The sequence below is a fragment of the Dipodomys spectabilis genome, unplaced genomic scaffold (genome assembly GCF_019054845.1).
Source record: "Dipodomys spectabilis isolate Male_0828 unplaced genomic scaffold, ASM1905484v1 ptg000448l, whole genome shotgun sequence".
NCBI lineage: Eukaryota > Metazoa > Chordata > Mammalia > Rodentia > Heteromyidae > Dipodomys > Dipodomys spectabilis.
The window spans coordinates 555,888-565,634 of NW_024871125.1; the positions used below are offsets into that span (position 1 = coordinate 555,888).

General features: G+C 43.3%; 1 pseudogene; it reads left to right on the plus strand.

Annotated features, from left to right (window-relative positions):
* Nucleotides 1-3,441: 3,441 nt before the first annotated feature.
* On the plus strand, nucleotides 3,442-7,495 carry LOC122097982 (annotated as a pseudogene).
* Nucleotides 7,496-9,747: the final 2,252 nt, after the last annotated feature.

The window sequence follows — 9,747 nt, forward strand, 5'->3', positions numbered from 1 at the left end:
TAATTTCAATGTTTCTGAATTTGGACAAATTTGCTTTGTGACCTAAAATGTGGCCTATTTTGGAAAATGTTCCATGTGCTGCTGAGAAAAACGTGTATTCTGATGCTGCTAGGTGAAATATTCTGTAGATGTCTGTTAAATCTAGTTGATCTATGCAGCTGTTTAGGTCTGCGGTTTCTATGTTGAGTTTTTGCTGAGTTGATCTATCTAGTGGCGATAGTGGAGTGTTACAGTCCCCAACAATTAATGTCTTTAGATCTATATGAGATTTGAGAGAAAGGAGTGTTTCTCGGATAAATTTGGGTGTTCCGTTGTTTGGCGAATAACTATTTACAATTGTACTATCCTCCTGAAAGAGAGATCCCTTCATTAGTATGTAGCGACCTTCTTTATCTCTGCTAACTAATTTTAATTTGAAGTCTATTTTATCTGATATTAGTATCGCAACTCCTGCCTGTTTATGGGGACCGTTTGCTTTGTAGATTTTGTTCCTGCCTTTCAAAGTCAAAATGTGTTTGTTTTTATGGTCCTTGCCCAATTTCTATACAAGACTGCCCAACACCTTGCTACCTTGTTATCATCTCCACTGGGTGAGAAGCACATGTGAAGGCTACTCTGATCTAATTCCCTTAGTAAAGAAAGGCATATGCAACGTGAGTAATTTTCTACATTCTGGAGTTGGAAAGTTAAGTTATAAATGATTCTTGATTTTTAGATCCGTTGCTGTTGGTGAGAAGACAAACATACTCATGAAATATTTTTATTTATTATTAGTATGATCAATGAATTAATTCAGATCAGGCATGAAGAAGCACCAAGCTCTTCTCCATGAGTGGTACAGGGCTGACGCTGGATGTGATGGAAAAAGATGGGGTCAGCTGAAACAAAGAGGCTACCCCTCTTGATCTTTGCACTGTGTAGTCAGTATGTCTGAAAGAAGACCCCTGTCTCTGCCAGGTGCTTGTGGCTCATGCTTATAATCCACGTTATTCATAAGGCAAACATCTGAGGAATGAGGTTCAAAGCCAGCCTGTGTAGGGAAGTTCATGAGACTCATCACTAATTAGGAGCCCAAATATCTGGAAATGAAACTGTGGCCTAAGTTATGCTCTTGACTAAAAATCAAACAAACAAGAAAAAATAAACAAACAGAAAAACTGACTGAGTCAGTCCCTGAGATCAAGCCCAAGACCAGCACAAAAGATGGAGGAGGAAGAGTAGCCCTCTTCCATACTAGAATCCGCACTCCGCACCCCCATAGAGAGTTCTCAGAGGGCTGGAGCTGACTCCTCTAGCTAAGTGTCAAAGAGTAGAAATGGAGAAAATGAGCATTTCTGGTGAAAGGAGCACTGGTGCAACAGCAAGCTGGGGCAAAAGGGAAAGGCTCCAGCTTGGCATTGCCAATTACACAGCAGTTATCCCAGGCGTTTTTATGTCTGAGGCCTCTGGACATCTCCAAGGCAGAATATCTCTATTTTAGATTATAAAATATACTGTGATACTTCATCAGCTGAAACCTTTAAAATGGAGATATTTGATAACTATTTTCCTATACACAAAGATGATATCTACTGCTCATTTAAAAACAAATCCAAGGAAAGAAATATAATTGCAATGGGAGAGTGCTTGCCTTACATGCATGATGTCCTGGGTTCCATCTAAAGCACTGGAGAAAAAAATGAGAAAACATGGAAAAACCGCCCAGAGTTATCAGAGCATAAAAAGAGCATGTCTGTGCAATGGAGGCAAAGTCTCTCTCCCAGAGAAGTTGTCTTTTACTTTGGCCTTGAGCCGTCCTGTGTGCAGGCTCCTTGACATCAGATCATGGCCCATCGCCCCTGGAACAATAAACACTGTGATGAGGTGACTATACCCCAGAGGTAGGTACCAAAATTATAACCTACTCAGAAGGAGTAAAGAATGCATAAAGATCTTGGGTTGGCTTTGTGGAGCTTTGGACTAGGCCTGGGGAGTGATATGACCTGCAGACTGTCCAATGGTCTTGAGAGACATATAGTTCATTCCTAAAGACACCTCATTAATACTTACATAACCCACATCAACTAGTGCCTTCCCTCACATGGGCCTGTCTTGTCTAGCAAGGGTTCTGATGGTCTTTTCCTTCAATAAAGTTATTCTGTCTTACCTCTTCCTTTTTGCTGTAGACTCTTTCCTCAAACAAAGGAGACAAAGGACCTGATCCAGGTGTTACATTTTATTTTTCTTGTCAGTCGAAAGGCTTGAACTCGACCTAGACACTGTCCCTCGTGGCTGGTGCTTTTCCACTTTGAGCCACAGGACCACTTCTGGTTTTCTGGTGGTTAATTGGAGATAAGTCTCAAACTTTTGTACCTGGGCTGGATTGAAACTCTGAAGTTCAGACCTCAGCGTCCTAAATAGCTAAGATTACAGGTGTGTGAGCCACCAGTGCTGGACAAATGGTTGTGTGTGTGTCACTGTGTGTGTGTGTGTGTGTGTGTGTGTGTTGGTCCTAAGGGTTAAATTAATGCCTAAACCTTGACTTGGATTTTTTTTTTTTTTTTTGCTGAAGATTAGTGCTCTACCACTTCAGTCATAGCTCTACTTCGGGATTTTTGGTGGTTAATTAGGGATAAGAATCTCACTGAATTTTCTTGCCTGGACTGGCCTTGAACTTAGATCCTCAGATCTTAGTCTGCTGAGTATCAAGAAATACTAGCTAGAGCCACCACCACCACAGCTGAGTATTGTATTTTATTCCATTCTCTGCTAACTCATGATAAAGAGGCTCTTTCCTAAATTCCCATAGATTTTAGAGTGCTGTGTGGAACACCAGCTACGCACAAGTAATGAAAGCTGAAAATCTCAATGGGAAAATGGTGCCCTTCTATGGATATTCTGCATCATTCACTATAGTACTGAGCAGTCCCATATGCAGACACTATACATCCCATCACCATGGTACTGAGCAGTCTTGTGAACAGAGCCATAGACATTGGATCAATATGGCCCTGAGCAGTCCTGTGTGTAGACCCCAAAGATATCAAATAACCATGACCTTGATAGTTAAGCATGTGACCCCTACATTAGGATAAAAACCCAACAGTGAAGACTTTCATAGGGGAGGCTGGACGTGAGGGAAGTGTTTATTAGAGGAAAGTGACTGCTAACAGATCTGAAGTGGGTGGGTGACATGGTGGAGTAGGGTCTTGGAAAGCCTCTACTGGGAGGTATGTGTCCATGGTGTCTTCAAGGAGCAGATGTGTCAGTGTTAGGGAAGAAATGACTAAAAGTAGGATTGTTTCCCCTGTGGTCTATGGAATTCATTTGCTAGGAACAATCAGGATATAATCTGTGTATGAGAAACAAAGGTTTCACCTATCATCTACTCAATGCATGGTCCAGGGAAACCTTGTGCTGAGTGGCTGACATCACTAAGTCACACATCTGTGAGTACCCATCATGTTTGCAGACTCAACACCTAGGTATACCATGTGTGATCGAAACAAACGCATTCCAGGTGTGTCCCTTGGGCACTGATGATACTCTAGCACAGGTTTGGTGGCAAAACAAAAAAGGCTCAAGATAAAAGCATTCAGGATCCACCAGCTTTGGTGCCCAGGAAGTAGAAAAAAATGTCTGTTTTGAAGCAGGCCATCATGTTGATACTGAAAACCTAATAACTGAATCATATCTTTTGTCTCTATGATCTCAAAGAATGAGTTCATGGATACAGAGGGAAGAATAAAACAGCAATGATTTATTGAAGAAGAGAATATCAAATGTCTTGCTAGACAGGAGGGGTCCTAAGGGAAGGTACTTACTGGGATGCTTTGTACAGGGTTTTATTGTCTGTAGGAGAGAGCTATGTGACTCTCAAGGTCATAGGACAGTCTGTGGCCATATCCATCCCAGACCCAATCAGAGATGTCACACAGCCTGTATGAGATATCTGCATCCTTTAGCCATTTTAATAGATGTCTGGTCCAGCAGACACCTATGAGGCTCAATCAGGTCACTGTTCACATGGAAGTCTACTAGTGGCTCAATTGATAGAGCTTCTCTTTGAGCTTTGTGCTGTGTGGTGTGTGTGTGTGTGTGTGTGTGTGTGTGTGTGTGTGTGTGTGTGTGTGTGTGTGTGTGGTTAATTGGAAATAAGAGTTCCAAGAACTTTCTTTCCCTTCTGGGCTAACACTGAACCATGATCCTCAGATCTCAGCCTCATGATTAGCTAGGATTACAGATGTGATCCATAAACAAAGGGCTGAAAAAGTAGTCTTTTAATAAATTCATTTAAAGGAAGTATGAAACAGCACCATTACTTAAAATTCAATCACCCCTCAGTATCCTCATGGAATGGGCTCGAGGACCTCCACCAATAACAACATCTTCACACACTCAAGTTCTTTATATAAAATAGTATTTGTATAGAACCTACAAATAATCTGCCACACACATTCAAGTGTCTCTACATGACATCATGCTTATTAACAGGTACATCCTATGTAGCCAGTGGTTTTACTATAGAGTACAGTACAAGTATATGAGAAGAAAATAGTGTATAATTATTTCCCTTGACAAGCCACATTTGGCGGAATGTCCAGTGTTGGCATGTGCAGAGACAATAGCAGGTGAATTAAAGGTGAACCTGAAGATGAAAACTGGCAGGAATGGAGACGAGAAACATGCGAGGAGGTGGAGAAGGAATGGGTTAAGGCCTGAGGCATTTGGAACTTGCGGACTGGAGAAGAGGAGCCAGTGGCCCAATTAACAGTACTGGGGAAGGAAAAGGGATGAAGAGGAAGGATTAGTTCACATATATTTGTTCTTATCCTGTCAAGATTTATTTAGCTTCCTTCAGAATTGAAGTTCTAAGAGAATTATCAGAATTCTCAAGTCCATTCCTTACTAAGTCAGAAATGGATTTCATCTCACAACAAGATGGTAATCACAAAAATATTAAACATCTCCATGGAAGTTTTAAAGGGTAATATCAATCAATGACTTGAATTACCTTGACAAGGAAGACACCTGTAAGGGTTTATGGGAGAGTAACTTTAAAAACTCCAACAATGACAACTGGCTCTTAACAGCCCAACACTCATCATGAAGCAAGGAGCTCTTCCTTCAATGTTGTCTTTTCCATTTTTTGTGAAGCAAGATTACCATATTGTTCCTCTGTAATTTAAGAGACAGTGTCGAGAAAGAGAATGGATAAGTTTGAATCACCTCTTGATGACAAGAAAGCTGAAGCAATTTGATTGTCTCATGACTGTCTCATTGACCAAGGGGCAAAAAGGGTAGTCACAGTTGAGTGGCATTTTCCATCCACACTCCAAATGCATTTCTACTTTCTTCTGCCTGTTCTGAATCCACATAAGCTAGCTTATATTGACAGCATCAGTAAAGACTGACTAGCCCTGGAGGATTGGCAGGGATGGGATGGTGTGCAAAAGGCGGAAGTGACCAGGAGGCCTGAAAAGAAGGGAGGGCTGAAGTGAGAGAACCACTGCAAATCCCTCTTCAAAAAATCCCTCAATGGCTGAACCAATCTTTTCTGTTTCTATGTCTCAAATGCTGTAATTTCTGTAATGAATGCTGAGAGTCACTTAAAATCATAAGCTCTGCCCCTAAGTTTCTTGTCAATTATAAGCCTACGTCAACTCTTGTCCCCACAGGCAAAAAATATGTTCCTCGGGCCATCATGGTGGACCTAGAGCCTGGAACCTTAGACTCAGTGAGATCAGGACCATTTGGCCAGAGCTTCAGGCCAGACAACTTCATATTTGGTATGTCATCATGGTCTATGGGTCCTAACATCCAGGCACTCCAGTGCTGGGCTGAGCCTTTATACACCTAGATATTGTCCTCAGCTAACCCACCTATTCCAGTCTACTGGAGTCATGCCCCTGGCCACTCAGACAGCTCAGATCAGTGCCACTCTGCAAGCACTCTATGACAAAGTAGCCTCTAAAGGGAAAGATCAGCAATCAAGGAAAGCCTCCAACAAGGTTTCAGCACTGCTGGTCATTTCAAAGGCCCGACAATAACAGAGAACTGCTTCAGGACACCAGAAATCAAAGCACAGCTATGTGTGAGCAAGGTGCAGACAAGTGCTTGCAGCTTAGCTTTCCTATGATCACACTGTGCTCCTGTCCCTCCTGTGAAAATAACTACATTTCCAGTATTGAGGCAGGCTCTCTGTTCTTCATTTCTACAAGTAGTTGATTTGGGTTAAAATGTATCTTCCTCCACATTGTCTTTATTTCTTTAGAATCTGGGTGATTTGTAGGGTCCCAGATACATTGAAAACATTTCCTTTATTTCACCAAAGTTATCTAAAGTAAAAGCAAAGGTTGGCTCAGAAGAGTCCTATTGTCTTCACAATACAAATGTCACAGTAAATATTCTTGGAGTGTGTGTCTCATCATGTCTGATAGGCCAGAGCGGGGCAGCCAATAACTGGGCCAAGGGCTACTACACAGAGGAAGCCGAGCTGGTGGAGCCGGTACTGGATGTGGTGAGGCGGAAGTCAGAAAGGTGTGACTGTCTACAGGGTTTCTAGCTGGCCCACTCCTTGGGAGGTGGCACCAGGTCAAGTATGGGCACCCTGATTCTCAACAATATTCAAGAAGGGTACCCAAACCGCATCATGAACACCTTCAGTGTCATGCCCTCCCTGAAGGTGTCAAACACAGTGTTGGAGCCCTACAACACGATCTTCTCTGTCCACCAGCTGGTGGAAAATGCAGATGAAATTTTCTGCATCGACAACGAGGTCCTGTACAACATCTGCTTCTGTAACTTGAAGCTGCCCATGCCCAACTATGGCGACCTGAACCACCTGGTGTCAGCCACCAACAGCGGGGTTACCACCTGCCTGTGCTTCCCTGGCCAGCTGAATGCAGACCTGCACAAGCTGGCCTTGAATCTGATACTCTTTCCCGCCTGCACTTCTTCATGCCTGGCTTTGTGCCCCTGACCAGCCATGCCAGCCAGCAGTACCATGCTCTCTCAGTGGCCGAGCTTCACCCAGCAGATATTTGACGCTAAGAACTTGATGGTCACCTGTGATCTCCGCCATGGCTGCTACCTGACAGCGGCTGCCATCTTCCGAGGCTGCATGTCCATGAAGAGGTGGATGAGCAGATGCTCAACGTGCAGAACAAGAACAGCAGCTACGTTGGAGACTGGATCCCCAACAATGTGAAGACGGCGGTGCATGACATCGCCCCTTCCCTCCCCCCCTCCACATGGACTCACGATGTCGGCCACCTTCATCGGCAACAACATGGCCATCTAGGATCCCTTCAAGTGCATCTCAGAGCAGTTCAGTGCCATGTTCCAGTGCAATGCATTCTTGCACTGGTACATAGGTAAGGGCATAGATGAAATGGAGTTCACTGAAGCTGAGAGCAATATCAATGACCTGGTGTCCGAGTACCAGCAGTGCCAAGATGCTACTGCTGATAAACAGGGGGAATTTGAAGAAGACTTGGTGGAGGAACTAGTTTAAGACTTCCCATTGCTAGCAGTGCAACAGGAGTGTCAGAGCCTGCCTACTTCTCAAATTAATGGTGCTTTCCTGAGCTCCTGTTGTCCTGCAGTGGGATTCTTGCTGTGTATCATTATGCACAGCCTTTCCTGTCAGGAACTCACTGGTAGTGAATGTAAAAATACAGATTACTTTTAAATATGATTGTATGAAAGCCTTATTTATATAAATAAAGACGTATACATTTTATACTCTTAGTCCTTATTCTCCTTAAGAATCCCTTTTATTCTTTCAATGTATTTGAAATATAAAGTTGGCCAGCAGGATTTAATCTTAGCAATATAGGACTGGTGCTCAAGAGGAGTTTCAAATTCATGGTGTTCCTGCTATTTTGAAGAGGAGGATGACAAACGCCAATATTTTTTATTTTCCCTGGCCCAGTTTTAAAGTTAGCAATCTCTCAATAGCATGCCAGTAGCAAAAAAGCAGGTTGAAGAGAAAGAAAACCAAATCTAGATGTTACAATTTTCCTAGTACCAATTTGATGTTTGGAGTACTGAAAGGATTGACGTTCAAGGCTTGTCTGGGCACTGAGGTAGCAGGGCCTCTTCCTCCTTTATTCTGACACAGGACTGGCTATACCTGCCACCCATTACACATTCCACTTTGGGAATGGAACCACAAAAGGCAGTTATGAATACTGGCCATTACAGATCTACTTCTCCTTCACACAATGGTAGGTTCTTGTCTCATGCTCCATCAGAGGGATTGCAGTCACATTCCCCAGAAACAGTAGCAGGAACCCCGATCCCTGTGGTTACAGTTCAGTTTACAGTGAAGCAGAACTCACAGGATGAGTGCAAGATCTTGGTTGCCAGGGTAGTTTCTCAAGGCATCTGGCAACATTAAGGACAGAAGTGAGTCTAGCTGTTTGAGGGAGTGAAAAGCTGACCAGCTCCATAGTGTATCAAGAACTGCTTGATTCTCTCCTTCCAAGTGAAGGAGAGAAGGGGAGACATGGCCCAATGACCCATTCTCATACTCACTTTTCCAGCATTCAAAGCTATCTGAGGCCCACGGGGAGTTGTAAGGACAAAAGGGATGCATGGAGCTAGCCTGTTGGGTATGGTTACTTTACATGAGTAAGATAGAAATCTCAATTGCTTAGAACCTACAATGGCCAGAAAGAGGTCGAACACTTCTGTTTTCACTGGAGCCCAAATCAGTCAAGGGTTCTTTTTGCCAGAATCTTTCACTCCTCTTGCAGTGAGGCTTCAGGTAGGTTGTCTGTGCCAGGCATTCCTCCATGGCCACCAATAACGTGTAATCCCCTTTTTATTCAGAAACAGGACCTATGGGAATCCAGCAACTTTTAGAAAGCTCTAAGAAAAAGATACTACTGGGTGAGGTGGAAGTTCCTTGCTGCTAGTAAAGTTGGGAAATAGTAAGTTCCCTAAGCTTTCCTCTACCAGGCCTGAGGTTGGAGTAGGGTGGAGATGAGTGGGGTATAGATCTTTAAGCCAAGCTGATCTCACTTATTAGAAAGTAAACTTCCCCAGGGGGTGATCTGTGACTAGAAGCAGGATGTTTTCTGTCCTTGCCCCAAGGCATATCAAAGTGCAAATAGCTTCCAATGTGGGAGTCCTAGGGAGTAGGTGTTGGCCAGCAAATTGACATTCCTGGGTCTCTAGTCCTGGAACTGATCAGGTTGGATGATCCCCAAATCCAATAAGGCTGCTGGGTCAGAACTGAAGGCAGGTCTGGCCAAGGCACTCTCACTCCTCAGTGGGTTAAGGACTGAGGCCAAGCTGTGATGGAGGCCCCACCTAGCATATCTACCAGTATTTGACTAAGAATATTTTTGTTTTCTCTTAAGTACTTATTTATGAGCCTTTTCTGGTGGCTTTGGATTATTACTTTACATTCTTGACGAAGTAGTTCTTGTTTCACAATTAATGACTCTTGCCTCACCCCTCAGAAAACTCTTGTTGATAATTTTATCAGTAGATCACCATATATTTCTCAGGCATGGTTTTGTTTCCTCCTAGCCAGAGCTATGCACTAATTGCCACACAAGCCAACATTGAGGTGACTCCTATAGACAGGGTGATTATATTGTCCAAATGCTAAGTGCAGCATCTCACTTATTCTCATGTACCTTGGTAACTGTATCAAATACTTAATAGAGTCCTTGACTAGTATGATAACCAAAGCTCTGGGTGAAGATGCAACTCAATGGTAGAGTACATCCCTGGCATGCACAAGACTCTCTG